Source organism: Acanthopagrus latus, chromosome 8 (assembly GCF_904848185.1).
Source record: "Acanthopagrus latus isolate v.2019 chromosome 8, fAcaLat1.1, whole genome shotgun sequence".
Classification (NCBI taxonomy): domain Eukaryota; kingdom Metazoa; phylum Chordata; class Actinopteri; order Spariformes; family Sparidae; genus Acanthopagrus; species Acanthopagrus latus.
In genome coordinates this window covers 30,497,990-30,511,867 of record NC_051046.1, presented here as the reverse complement: position 1 = coordinate 30,511,867, position 13,878 = coordinate 30,497,990, and the positions used below count along the sequence as shown (strand labels likewise).

The following is a 13,878-nucleotide window of genomic DNA, read 5'->3' as shown; positions in this document are numbered from 1 at the left end:
TATCTGTCGGTATTAATGAATATTTTGGGTTTTATGAGCAGATGTAGACCAGCTCTGATATAACTAATTTTGATTTACACTTCATATGGTGTGTAGTAAAAACAATGCTGTGAGAAGTTCAGTGGTACTTGGCTTATGCTGTATATAATGTGAAGTTATGAACTTCAAGGATATGTAGGCCCACCTTTCGTTTTGCATTTTTTAATTGATGGAATTTTTAAACATTTCTGTATAATAATTTTATTTATTTTAAGATTGTTATTTTTTGCAGGTACTTCAACAGATTTGTTATTGGCACTGACAGTAAGGTGATATCAATGTTCTGTGCACTTTAAACCTTAATCATATTATGCAAATAAAGCATATTTCGTTAGAATTGTTGAAATCCTGAGCTTTTTTGGGTAACGTTACATAGAACACTATAAACAGTTGCAACTAGTTTTTCAAATTCACTTGCTCCTGCAATGTATTGAAAAAATTAAAGCCTCAAAACACTGCAACTTTCCCCGCAACTTTACTAAAAAGCTAAAAAATCCTGGAGGGACTGTAAAATGTTAGAGACACATTTGAAACAAGAAATTTGTTGTACATATCATTTTATTCATTCAGTGTTTAAAAAAGTCATTTGGTTGGTCAGTTCTGTTAAATGTTGTAATCTATTATGTGACACTGAGTCTTGTATTTTATAAACCATACTCAACCTTCTAGTTTGTTTTGGGTTCCGTCCTAAGGAGAATACTCTTAAAACTGTCAATTCAACTGTCAATTACCATTATTGTTAAAATATACTGTATGGAGATAATTATCGACATCAATAAGAAAACATTGTGATAACAATATTGTCTAGCCCTAACTTAAACACTGTTTAAGCTTCACTCAAAGATTCATAACTTTAAAATCGTCCATCAACAAGTCCACAGTGCGCTTAAATCGATTCACAGGTCCGTGAATAAGTGCAGGTCTATTTTCATCTGTAAAAACTATTTCTGATTCATATAGGTAAATTCTTCCACCACTACTACTTACCAATTAAGGAACTCAGTATGTGACCTAGTAATTCACTCCCCTTCAAGTCATGTCTTTTGACAACAACATCATTCATTCTTAATAAGTGAGTCATCTTAAGGCAAGAACACACCGGCCCACCCGTTGGACATCTGAAACGTTTGGAGAGACTCGGACGAGGTCGCGAACAAATATGTTGGGTGTGTTCAGCTATGTTGGAAGCTTTCAGAGCTGCTCGGACGTTGTCTGCTCCGATTCAACATGCGAAGTCTGAGGAGGTTGGCTTTTCTGATTGGCGTTGTGCTAGCGAATCAGCGTGGTGTGTGGGAGGGGCGGAATACTGTGTGCGCTTTGTTTTTGAATGCACTCCATTCCGTCATTTACTGTTTTCATATTTTGGAGTACTGGCACAAGACTAGCTGTTCTGTCCATTCGGAGTGAATTGATCTGTGTTCATTTGGTAATGCCTCGCTGCATGTTTAGTATGCAGCTGTTTTAGTCTGAAATAGTTAAGTTTTGTTTTGATTGAAAATAAAGAGAGTTGAGTGCATAAACCTCTCATCCAGCGTCTTTAACACTAGAGTCACCAGCTTATTGCATCTCACGCAGGCACAGAACGTACACGCTGCTGTGCAGCTGGCAGCACGTCGAAGCGGTGTGTTCAATGCAACTTTTCTGCTGAACAGGTCAGACAAGAGGCAGAGTGGTCAACAGAGTGGTCGTATAAAGGCAGTTGGCTGTTGGTTTCAGTCTGGGCAGTGTGTGGGGGCCTTAAGACTATAAAGGACAGGCAATCTGTCAGTTTTTTATCTTGAAGGTATCAACGATCTGCTATTTTGGTGAGTCGCAGAGATCACAGTATTTAATGTCCAACTTTTTCCAAAGTTCACAGAACCTCATTGACTACCAAATCCATGCTTTATGAACATACTGATGAAGTGATTTCGCCAACTAGATGGCTCTGAGCAGAACAGTACTAGTGGTTAGCACGATTAGTTAGCGGTGGTTTGTGGCTGCCTTGGTTTGCTCTGGGTACTCCGGTTTCATCAAACACATACATTAGGTTAATTGTCTTGTCAGTGCACTTGTCCACAGCAATGGATAAGATCTAGAGTTGGTTTCCAGGCACTGACGCTGCCCACTGCTCACTTGGGATGGATTAAGCCAAGTCAAATGTATTTATATAGCACATTTAATATGACAGATCCATACTCAATGTGCATAAAAATATAATGTCACAGTTATATGCAAAGTACCAGTTTTGCCATTTATCATATGTGATATGTGACATAAATAAGAATGTTCTTCTCTGCTGATTGTGCATATTACTTTATGTAGCTTGTCATTGGTTGCCATATTGAAAAAATACATAGTGTGGCACATGAAGAGCATTCGCCACAAAATAATCTTAAATGCAATGGTTCAAAATTGAGAAGGACGATCATAAATTCCTCAGCCCTGTGATTAACTGGCGTCTTGTCCACGGTGTATCCAGCCCTATGTACCAATATGCTATAGACTAACAAAACATGTCAAATTTCTACTACAAGTACATGGACATGGTTCAAAATCTGTAACAGCATGCTTTACGTTGCACCTTGCTTTATGGATTAATACATGTTGAATGAAATGAGTCAGATGAGTGAGTTCAATTCAGTGTTTGCCCTCTGCTCTGTATCGGTTTCATGCAGCCTGTTAGCTCCAGCCTGATTATTGGCTGAATTAGGTCTTCTAACAGTCACAGTGCTGCAGTGGCACAATGGACTTACTGTTCAGTTTGCTCTGAGAGAGAAACACAAAGAGAGTGTGATTGTGGTTTGGAAGGAGGATTCCCACAGTCAGGCTGAACGAGTTTGTTTTTGTCACCTATGACAGCCACATTTGGATTCCATGACCTACCCCCTTGGGACACAGTCAAACAGGACTCTGTGGCAGAGTACTACTACAGTGTATTATGAAGTTATGCCAAGAGTGTTGTCACTCCAGCTGAAGACAGATAGCTTGTTGAATGTCATAATATAGGGTGGGAAAATGTGATTAATAAATTAACAACTTATTTAGTCTAAAAATGTCGACGTTCATGACAGAAGTGTGTCACAAGATACAAGAACCCAAAGTGATGTATTCTAATCGCTCATTTTATCTGTCCAACAGTATAAAATATTAAATTTACAAGTAAGAAAAGTAAGTGAAAATAGTGACAGATGGAAAGATGAGTGAGCGATACAGGAAGAGAAGACAGAAGCCGCATTATCGCAGCAACGATGGTTCACCAATTATCCACCAATGGTCATTCACATTGAGCCAAGCAGCACCGGCATGAGGGCCAGCCGCTGAGTAATTCACACAGGAAACTGGTGCTGCGGCTCCTAAAGCGGCATGACAGTCTATGTCATAATGATGACGTCTGTGTGTTTTCACGGTGTTTCCCAGGTGTCCCCCTGTCAATGTAATCTAATCTAATCCGTGGATAGTTTTTAATCATATGGATGCTGTTATAATGTGTAGGGATTGAAATCCTGACTCACCACACATCTTCAAAAGTGTCAAAGTTACGTTTTTCACTCTAAATTACATAATTACATAATCACCATCATTAAACTGGATGCTGTCTGACTCACTCGCGTGGAGGGAGGCTGTTTTCTGGGGGAAAGTTCACTGAAGTCTCGGTCCGGAGGGCTGACCATCACTGTGATTTTTTTTCAACACAAACACTTGGTGAGTTAAAGTTTTTTGCTAGTGACAGACGCTGTTCTTCGGCAGAAATGTGATGTAGAGTTGGTAGAACAGATGGGAGGACAGACACTTCTCTGCTTAAAGCTGCAGTATTTTTTGCTCATATAAGTTCCCAAAGACAGTTACAGTTACTATGTTACTTTTGTTTGGTACCGTAATGTTGCTTGGTGGGAAATTTCTCTTTATTTAGCTGAGTGAGGAACCTCCATAATTATCAGACTGTCAGACCGACACACCCTCCATATGTGCAGCCAGCTTATCCATTTACACTGGTTCGGCTCACAAATACTGCGCCTCTGATACTACCTCCAGAGGCGAAATTTCACCCCTCGCTGCCTCCAAGAGATTCAAACAGAGGTGGAGGCGGAGAATTGGAGCAGCATCCCCACATCAAACAGCAGTGTGAATGGGGCTAGAGAGATGAGTGAGCCGGAGACAACAGAGGAACAGTCAAAATGGTTCTCTCTAAGGAGAGAAAAGTGGACAACAAAAACAGAGATTTCAACCAAGAATGGACAGACTCATTCATGTTCATTCTTCACACTGGAAGCACAAAACCAGTCTGTCTCATATGCTCAGACCGTGGCAATCATAAAAAGTGTCAATGTGAAACGACACTATGAGACAAAGCACAAAGTTTTTGACCCAACATACCCACTCAAGTCTGAAGTGAGGTCACAGTAAATAAGAAGTCTCAGAGCCCAATATGAACAACAGAAATTAGTGGGATATAAGAGGGAAAGAAGGAAACTATAAACTGTTCAGTTGTAAAGATGGGCTGAGATCAATCGATTGTGAAACTGGTTGAGACTGTTAAGATGTGAAATATTAACAAAGAAAAAGGGAAACTCAAGCTGCTGCTACATTTTATTCTATTTTTTAAAAATTAGGTGGCCTACTTTAAGAAGCACAATTTTTAAAAAGCTATTTTATTTACTTTCAGTACTTTATTTTTGAATGCAGCCCTTCTTTTCCTTAAAGGGGGAATACAATAATAGATCTACAGTTAATTAATGTTAAATGACAATAAATACTGTGAAAAAAATGGGAGTTGTTCTTTTTTTATTTGAATTGACAGTCACACTTATTCATAACACAAGTTAGATATTATGATGTTCTGGACCTTTGCTTCAAGAAATGTTCTCTAACTGGCCCTAGTTGAATACCCCTGCTCTACAGGGACCTGTGCTCACAGCCCAGCACCACTCAGCCCAGCACCACACAGCCCGGCACCACACAGCCCAGCACCACGCAGCCCGGCACCACTCAGCCCGGCACCACACAGCCCAGCACCACATAGCCCAGCACCACACAGCCCAGCACCACACAGCTCAACTGGCATTTGAAAGAGAACGCCTGAATTGGCAGGTCAGGTTCATCAAACTCAGATGTGTGATTAAAGTGCTCCCTGAATGATTTTTGAGAAGTCTAGTTATTTGGAAGGTCTGCCTTCCAAAGCCTGGGACATATTGGATTGAAGTCGAGTGTCATCATATAATCCTTTTTAGATGTGACCCACCCAAATGTGTTTTCATTTTGACTATTAAAAAAAATAAATGTTTGATTGGTTGTGTCATTGTTAATGGTTTTATTCAACCTTATTAAGTTTACATATTGAAATGCAATGCTTTGTGTGAGTGGATGAGACTCTAACCAGACAGAAAAGTTGTAAACTTGCAGTCCATTTACCATCCTCCATTTGAATGGAATATCATTTAGTAACTTAGAAGTGACGCGTAATATAGCATAATATGTGACATAGAAACAACTAAAAGTGACAGTGTTTGCGATATTTCTGCCAAAATGGTCCTCACACACACACACACACACACACACACACACACACATACACACAGGACACAGCACACTTAAAGCAATAGTATTCTTAATATATCTGTCATTTCAACATTCAAAAGGTGCAACCCTTTGCTTTTTAATAGCTTACCTTTTCTCCACACTCAGATGTACTGCACACATGCAGGCAGGCTGCCATGCACAGCTCACAACATGGACACTGTCCTTTACCACACACACTGTCTGGAGCATGCGCCTATAAACAACAAGGCACAAAACTGACCCATTTCTGATCCAGTCACCAAAGTCCATCCCAGTCAGACAGACAATGTTAGAACGAAGTCCACGACGAGACAAATTTAAGGCAAACAGTCTAAAAAACTTAGAACTATATAGTGGTGCAGTTGGTATATTCAGCACGCACTGTACACACAACAGCACCCTTGAACTGGAAACTCAGCCCTTATGGATAGTCCACAATACTTGATACCACTCACAAATACTTGATGTGTGTTCTTGTAAGAACACTGCAGAATGCTCTTAGAAGCAGACCAACAAGGTGTCCTTCCAGTGAAACCGCTCGACCACAGCTCGAGCTTGAACTACTGCAGAATTCAAAGATTTGTAAGTTTGGCACGGTGCTTTCTCATCTCCATACAGCACACGGAAGACGGGACATGCCGGGTTGATCGGGCAAGACTGCCGCAGACAGAAGCGGTAAGAGAAAAGCTGCTCAACTAGACAGAGAAGATGCGTTGGGCTAACGTGATAGCCAAGTCCTCACACAGAAATAGCAGGAGAACGATGACTAACCCAGAGAAGACAGCGGATAAACAAGCAGGTATGAGAGATGAGGACAGATTCACAAGCAAAACATTTGAAGCAACATACATGACTGCCGCGGTGTTCTCACTCCTCTCCCCACACAGCGGACACAAATCTGCTCTTGTCCCAGTTAGAGGAGCGAAGAATCCGGAGTGGAACAAACAAGAGAGGATAGTTTCGAGCACAGTTCCTCTCTCAGTCCAACAGTGTCGGTAACGATAAAGACTATCCTGTACGTTCGTCCACTGGCCAGCTCGCCTCCATTCAGCCAGCAGTGTAGCGTTCACTCAAACAACATCAAGCAGCCGGCATTGCATGTGTAAACTTCCTGTTGACACTTTCAAGTTAAAATACAGTTTGGTCAACAGAGAGTCAATGTTCCGGTGGACCCAGTTGGACCTAATGTGAGATAAAACTCTGTAAGTGAATGGAGAGACAAATTCTGTTTGAATTGTGTAATGTGTCAATTTGTCATCAAACTAATGAAATATCAGACTACATCATAATAAAGACAACAGAACTAACAGTCTCATTAGTGATGTTATCCCCTTGAACGCTCACCAAAACCCATAACTTGAACATGGTAGAGCTGCTCCTGTATATTAGCAGCTCACAGAACTGACTAACTGTCCTACCTGAGCCCAGTTGGCTCCATGTTGGTGTTGGTGACACGTGTTGATGAGACGATGTAGTTCACTGAGCACTTTAATACAAAACTCAGTGGTGTAAGTATCGGCGGTGCAACCAGTGCAGCTGCACCGGGGCCCAGACGCCATCAGGGGCCCAGAGCTATAGCAGAGCTCACGGTTATTATTCCTCGCGCCTCTTCTTATTAGTGGGCTGTGCTCGCCAGCCCACTATGGACACCTCTATAGCAGAGCTATAGGGCGTCCATTTTACTATTGCTCGCGCCTCTTCTTCTTATTAGTGTGAATGCCTTCAGAAAATTCCAGAATTATTAGTGTGAATGCCTTCAGCATTCACACTAATAATTCTGGAATTTATTAGTGTGAATGCTGAAGGCATTCACACGAATTTATTCAAGTATCAAAATGTGCAGCTTTTTAAGGACATTACTGCTTCTATTTTTCTTTTTAGTGGGCTGTGCTCGCCAGCCCACTATGGACACCTCTATAGCTCTGCTATAGGGTCCTGCTATAGGGTGTCCTATTATTATTCCTCGCATCTATTTAGTGGGCTGTACTCGCCAGCCCACTATGGACACCTCTATAGCAGAGCTATAGCCCACTATGGACACCTCTATAGCAGAGCTATAGGGTGTCCATAGTGGGCTGTGCTGTGCAAACATTTCCCATAAGGAATGAATGGGACAAGGTAAAAAAAGTCGCAAATCTTCAATGCTTTTCAGACATCTCCTGCTCTGGCATACATTCACCTAGAAACACCATTCAAACTTTAAAATGTAGGCACAAGTCTCATCTATTTAAGTTGTATTTGAACTTTTTTCCTATGATGTATAGTTTTTGAACGCCGGCCCTTGAATGATGGTGAGTGAAATTTTCTCTTTACATGATGCTCCCAGCCACAAATTTCACTCAAAAACAGTGAAATTTTCCACAGTTGTAGCCACACTTGTCTTCTTTCTCCCAACGTGTCTATTATCTTCGTGGGATTCATGGTTTTTCAATTATCGCCTCTAACCAACAAGAGTAGGTCTCAACTGGCCCATTAACTCCACTGTAAATCAGGAAGAGGATTTGCGAAACTGCACCCTCCTCTAACTCGCTCCTATTGCCACATTTCTCGAAGTGGGACCACAACAATTGATGAGTGTGTTCCTTAAGGCCTGTCCCGCTTGATGGTGAAGAAATTTTGCTAATGCCATGTTTGCTTTTTCGTCACAGGGCCAAAGCGCACAGCCCACTCTCGCGATTCCCTGGTGGGGAATTGTCTAGTTAGTGGGCTGTGCTCACCAGCCCACTATGGACACTGGACACCTCTATAGTAGCTCAGCTCTATAGTAGCTCTCACTTCCTCCATTCACTCCAATGTTAATCGCGAAGAGGATTTTCGAAACTGCACCCTTTTTCAACTCGCTCCTGTTACCACATTTCTGACACGAGGACCACGAAACTTGATGAGCGTGTTCTTTAAGGCATTTCTGGCTTGATCGTGAAAAAATTTTGCTGCTATCATGTAAGGCTGAAAGGGCTGAGAAATCAGCTGTCCCAGTCCGTTAGCGGGGGGGGGGGGGGTTTGCACGATCACCGTGGCAACCGAGATCAGCTGGGCCAGCACAGAGAGTCTGTCTCTCTCTCTCTCTATCTGTCTGTCTGTCTCTCTCTCTCTATATATATATACATATATCTCTATCTATCTGTCTGTCTGTCTCTGTCTCTGTCTCTCACTCTGTCTGTCTCTCTGTCTGTCTGTCTCTGTCTCTCTCTCTCTTTATCTGTCTGTCTCTCTCTCTCTCTCTATCTGTCTATCTCTCTCTATCTGCCTATCTCTCTCTCTCTCTACCTGTCTATCTCTCTCTCTCTATATCTGTCTGTCCATACATATATCTCTCTCTATCTGTCTGTCTGTCTTTCTCGGTCTGTCTGTCTGTCTCTCTCTCTATCAGTCTTTCTCTGTCTTTCTATCTGTCTGTCTGTCTCTCTCTCTGTCTGTCTCTGTCCGTCTCTCTCTCTCTATCTGTCTGTCTTTCTCGTTCTGTCTGTCTGTCTGTCGCTCTCTCTATCTGTCTGTCTGTCTCTGTCTCTCTCTCTCTCTATCTGTCTTTCTCTATCTGTCTGTCTGTCTCTCTCTCTCTGTCTGTCTCTCTCTGTCTGTCTGTCTCTCTCTCTCTGTCTGTCTGTCTCGCTCTCTCTATCTGTCTGTCTCTATCTGTCTCTCTGTCTGTCTCTTTCTCTATCTCTGTTTATTTTACAACCCACTGTACATTGAGAGCCATTTTTTCTTTCGCTAACTCGTCCCACACCGTTGAGTGCACACAAACAAACAATACATCAAAACGTACAGTTCGATCTGACTTGGTATGCTATCATTCAGTTTTTCAAAATATCAACTGCCAAACATTTCCCATAAGGAATGAATGGGACGAGGTAAAAAAGTTGCAAATCTGCAACGTTTTTCAAACATCTCCTGCTCTGGTATACATTCACCTAGAAACACCATTCGAACTTTAAAATGTAGATAAAAGTCCATATTATCACCGTGATATCATACTTTTGCCTTAGCTTACAAAATTTTTTCGTCACGGGGCAAAGCACACAGCCCACTCTCGCGATTCCCCGGCGGGGAATTGTCTAGTTATTATTCATCCTCCTTCCGATTTTGGCACTTAACTCGTCTCGCACCGTTTGTCGCACCCAAACAAAAAATATATCAAAACGTGCGTCTCGATCTGACTTGGTATGCTATCAATCAGATTTTTAAAATTTGCGAAAAATTTCCCATAAGGAATGAATGGGACAGGATCAAAAACGCAATGTTTTTCAAACATCTCCTGCTCTGGCATACATTCGCCTAGAAACACCATTCAAACTTTAAAACGTAGGCACAGGTGTCGTCTATTTAAGTTGTATTTGAACTTTTTTCCTACGATGTATAGTTTTTGAACTGTGACCCCTTAACCATGATGAGTGATTTGGGGAAAATTCAGGGTTTTCAATGAGTGTGTATGGCGGAATGTTCGCGCAGCAGAGTGCAGGAGACCAACTGACAGAGTGAGAGAGGCTCAAAAATTAGCTCAGAAATTTTCTCATTCCGTGACGATCCCGGCCACAAATTACGCTCAAAAACAGTGATATTTTCCAGAGTTGTAGCCACACTTGTCTTCTCTCTCACAATGTGTCCGCTTTTTCGGTCGGATTTACGGTTTTTGAATTATCTGCCTCTGACCGACCAGAGTAGCTCTCACTTCCTTCATTCACTCCAATGTTAATCGTGAAGAGGATTTTCGAAACTCCACCCTTTTTCAACTCGCTCGTGTTACCACATTTCGGACATGAGGACCACGAAACTTGGTGAGCTTGTTCTTTATGGCCTTTCTGGCTTGATCGTGAAAAAATTTTGGTGCTATCATTTATGGTTTTGAATATATAGCACCAGTTTAACGTCCTGCATGTGAGGCTGAAAGGGCTGAGAAATCAGCTGTCCCCAGTCTGTTAGCTGGGGGGGGGGGCGTCAGCACGATCACCATGGCAACCGAGATCAGCTGGGCAAGCACAGTCTGTCTGTCTCTCTCTCTATCTGTCTGTCTATGCATACATCTCTCTCTATCTGTCTGTCTGTCTCTATCTCTCTGTCTCTCTCTCTGTCTGTCTGTCTGTCTGTCTCTGTCTCTCTCTCTCTCTCTCTCTCTCTCTCTCTCTCTCTCTCTCTCTATATATATATATATATATATATATATATATATATATATATATATATATATATACAGACAGAGTGAGAGAGAGAGACGGTGACAGACAGATATATATATATATATATATATATATATATATATATATATATATATATATATATATATATATATATATATATATATATATATATATCTGTCTGTCACCGTCTCTCTCTCTCACTCTGTCTGTCTCTCTGTCTGTCTCTGTCTCTCTCTCTCTATCTATCTGTCCATCTCTCTCTCTCTCTCTACCTCTCTGTCTGTCTCTCTCTCTACCTGTCTCTCTCTCTCTCTCTACCTGTCTATGTCTCTCTACCTGTCTCTCTCTCTCTCTCTCTACCTGTCTATCTCTCTCTCTACCTGTCTATCTCTCTCTCTCTCTATCTGTCTGTCCATACATATATCTCTCTATCTGTCTGTCTGTCTCTCTCTCTCTCTCTCTCTCTCTCACTCTGTCTGTCTCTCTGTCTGTCTGTTTCTCTCTCTCTCTCTCTTTATTTGTCTGTCTCTCTCTCTCTCTCTCTCTGTCTATCTCTCTCTCTCTACCTGTCTGTCTCTCTCTCTGTCTCTACCTGTCTGTCTCTCTCTCTCTACCTGTCTGTCTCTCTCTCTCTACCTGTCTGTCTGTCTCTCTCTCTCTCTATCTGTCTGTCTATGCATATATCTCTCTCTATCTGTCTGTCTGTCTCTATCTCTCTCTCTGTCTGTCTGTCTGTCTGTCTGTCTGTCTCTCTCTCTCTCTCTATATATATACATCTGTCTGTCTGTCTGTCTCTCTCTCACTCTCACTCTGTCTGTCTCTCTGTCTGTCTCTGTCTCTGTCTCTCTCTTTATTTGTCTGTCTCTCTCTCTCTATCTGTCTATCTCTCTCTCTCTACCTGTCTGTCTCTCTCTCTCTCTCTCTCTGCCTGTTTATCTCTCTCTCTCTCTCTACCTGTCTCTCTCTCTTTCTCTATCTGTCTGCCCATACATATATCTCTCTCTATCTGTCTGTCTCTATCTGTCTGTCTGTCTCTCTCTCTGTCTTTCTCTCTCTCTCTATCTGTCTGTCTGTCTCTGTCTATCTGTCTGTCTGCCTCTCTCTCTCTCTCTCTCTCTCTCTCTATCTGTCTGTCTGTCTGTCTGTCTGTCTGTCTGTCTGTCTCTCCCTCTATCTCTCTGTTTATTTTACAATCCACTGTACATTGAGAGCCAGTTTTTCTGTCGCTAACTCGTCCCACACCGTTGAGCGCACACAAACAAACAATACATCAAAACGTGCGGTTCGATCTGACTCGTTATGCTATCATTCAGTCTTCAGAATATAAATTTTTCGCGTCGTAAGACGGGAAAAACTGCCAAAAATTTCCCATAAGGAATGAATGGGACGAGGTAAAAAAAAGTGGCAAATCTTCAACATTTTTCAAACACCTCCTGCTCTGGCATACGTTGAGCTAGACACACCATTCAAACTGTAAAATGTACATACAAGTCAAAATTATCAACATGATAGCATACTTTTGCCTTAGCTTTCATAGTTTTTTCGACCGGGGCAAAGCGCACAGCCCACTCTCGCAATTCCCCGGCGGGGAATTGTCTAGTTATTTTTCATCCTCCCGTGATTTTTTGGCAGTTAACTTGTCTCGCACCGTTTGTCGCACCCAGACAAAAAATATATCAAAACGTGTGTCTCGATCTGACTCGGTATGCTATCATTCAGATTTTTGAAATTTTGATTTTGAAAATTTTGAAAACTGCGAAAAATTTCCCATAAGGAATGAATTCGACGGGGTCAAAAACGTCGCAAATCTGCAACATTTTTCAAACATCTCCTGCTCTGGCATACGTTCGCCTAGAAACACCATTCGAACTTTAAAATGTAGGCACAGGTGTCGTCTATTTAAGTTGTATTTGAACTTTTTTTCTACGATGTATAGTTTTTGAACTCAGACCCCTTAACGATGATGAGTGATTTCGGGAAAATTCAGGGTTTTTAATGAGTGTGTATGGCGGAATGTTCGCGCAGCAGAGTGCAGGAGACCAACTGACAGAGTGAGAGAGGCTAAAAAAAATCTCAGAAATTTTCTCTTTCCGTGACGATCCCGGCCACAAATTACACTCAATAACAGTGATATTTTCCAGAGTTGTAGCCACACTTGTCTTCTCTCTAACAACGTGTCCACTTTTTCGGTCGGATTTACGTGGGTTTGCACGATCACCGTGGCAACCGAGATCAGCTGGGCCAGCACAGCTCCATCTGCCTGTGCGCACAAACAAACAATACATCACAATGTGCAGCTCGATCTGACTTGGTATGCTATCATTCAGTTTTCCAGAATATCAATTTTTCGCGTCGTAAGACGCGAAAAACTGCCAAACATTTCCCATAAGAAATCAATGGGACGAGGCAAAAAAAAAGTCGCAAATCTTCAACATTTTTCAGACATCTCCTGCTCTGGCATACATAGACCTAGACACACCATTCAAACTGTACACACAAGTCCAAAGTTTCCCACAAGGAATGAATGGGACGAGGAAATGGGACCCCTCTAAAGCAAAGCAATAGGGGCCTATAGAGGGCTGTGCGCAGCACAGCACCACTAATAAGAAGAAAGAGTGACAGATTAAGTAATGAGTCAGTTTAATACACACACACAGACAGACAGACAGACAGACACACACACACACACACACACACACACACACACAAACACAGACACAGACACACATGCACACAAACACACACATATACAGTATATATCCCAACATTTAAACTATATTTAACGATTATCTTTTCACTCATTCAAGCCTTCATAATCCATCAGCTGAAAAAAATAAACCGGAATGCTGTCTTAAATTTGTGTTGAAAAGCACTTTTAAGGTATTAATATTATCAATAATATTAATTAATTCATACTAACATTTTCATTAATGTATTTTATCATGATACGCAAATAAAATAAATAAAACATATATTGTTTTATGTTATTTAATAATATATAACATAATAATTCAACATCAGTCAATTAATATAATTATCAATTAAGTGCTCTAATTAACATTGATGTTTTGTTACTGTATTATATTCTTATACATTCATAGAAATATATATAAATAATGGATGCAGCAAAGTATGGTCGTCCGGAGTCTGTGTCAAGTGCACAGAT

At 41.4% G+C, this 13,878-nt stretch overlaps 1 protein-coding gene and 1 long non-coding RNA gene across 2 annotated transcripts in view; one reads left to right on the top strand and one right to left on the bottom strand.

Moving 5' to 3' along the window:
- ripor1 (RHO family interacting cell polarization regulator 1) overlaps nt 1–6,545 on the bottom strand; it is a 134,432-nt gene extending 127,887 nt beyond the window's left edge. Inside the window, exon 1 of the mRNA XM_037108187.1 lies at nt 6,427–6,545. The gene's annotated coding sequence lies outside the window, so the exon portion shown is untranslated. The remainder of the gene's footprint in view (nt 1–6,426) is intronic.
- On the top strand, nt 5,332–6,886 carry LOC119024943. Its single transcript, XR_005076652.1, has 2 exons — nt 5,332–6,376; nt 6,465–6,886. It is a non-coding gene; the product is annotated as an uncharacterized LOC119024943 (long non-coding RNA).
- Nucleotides 6,887–13,878: the final 6,992 nt, after the last annotated feature.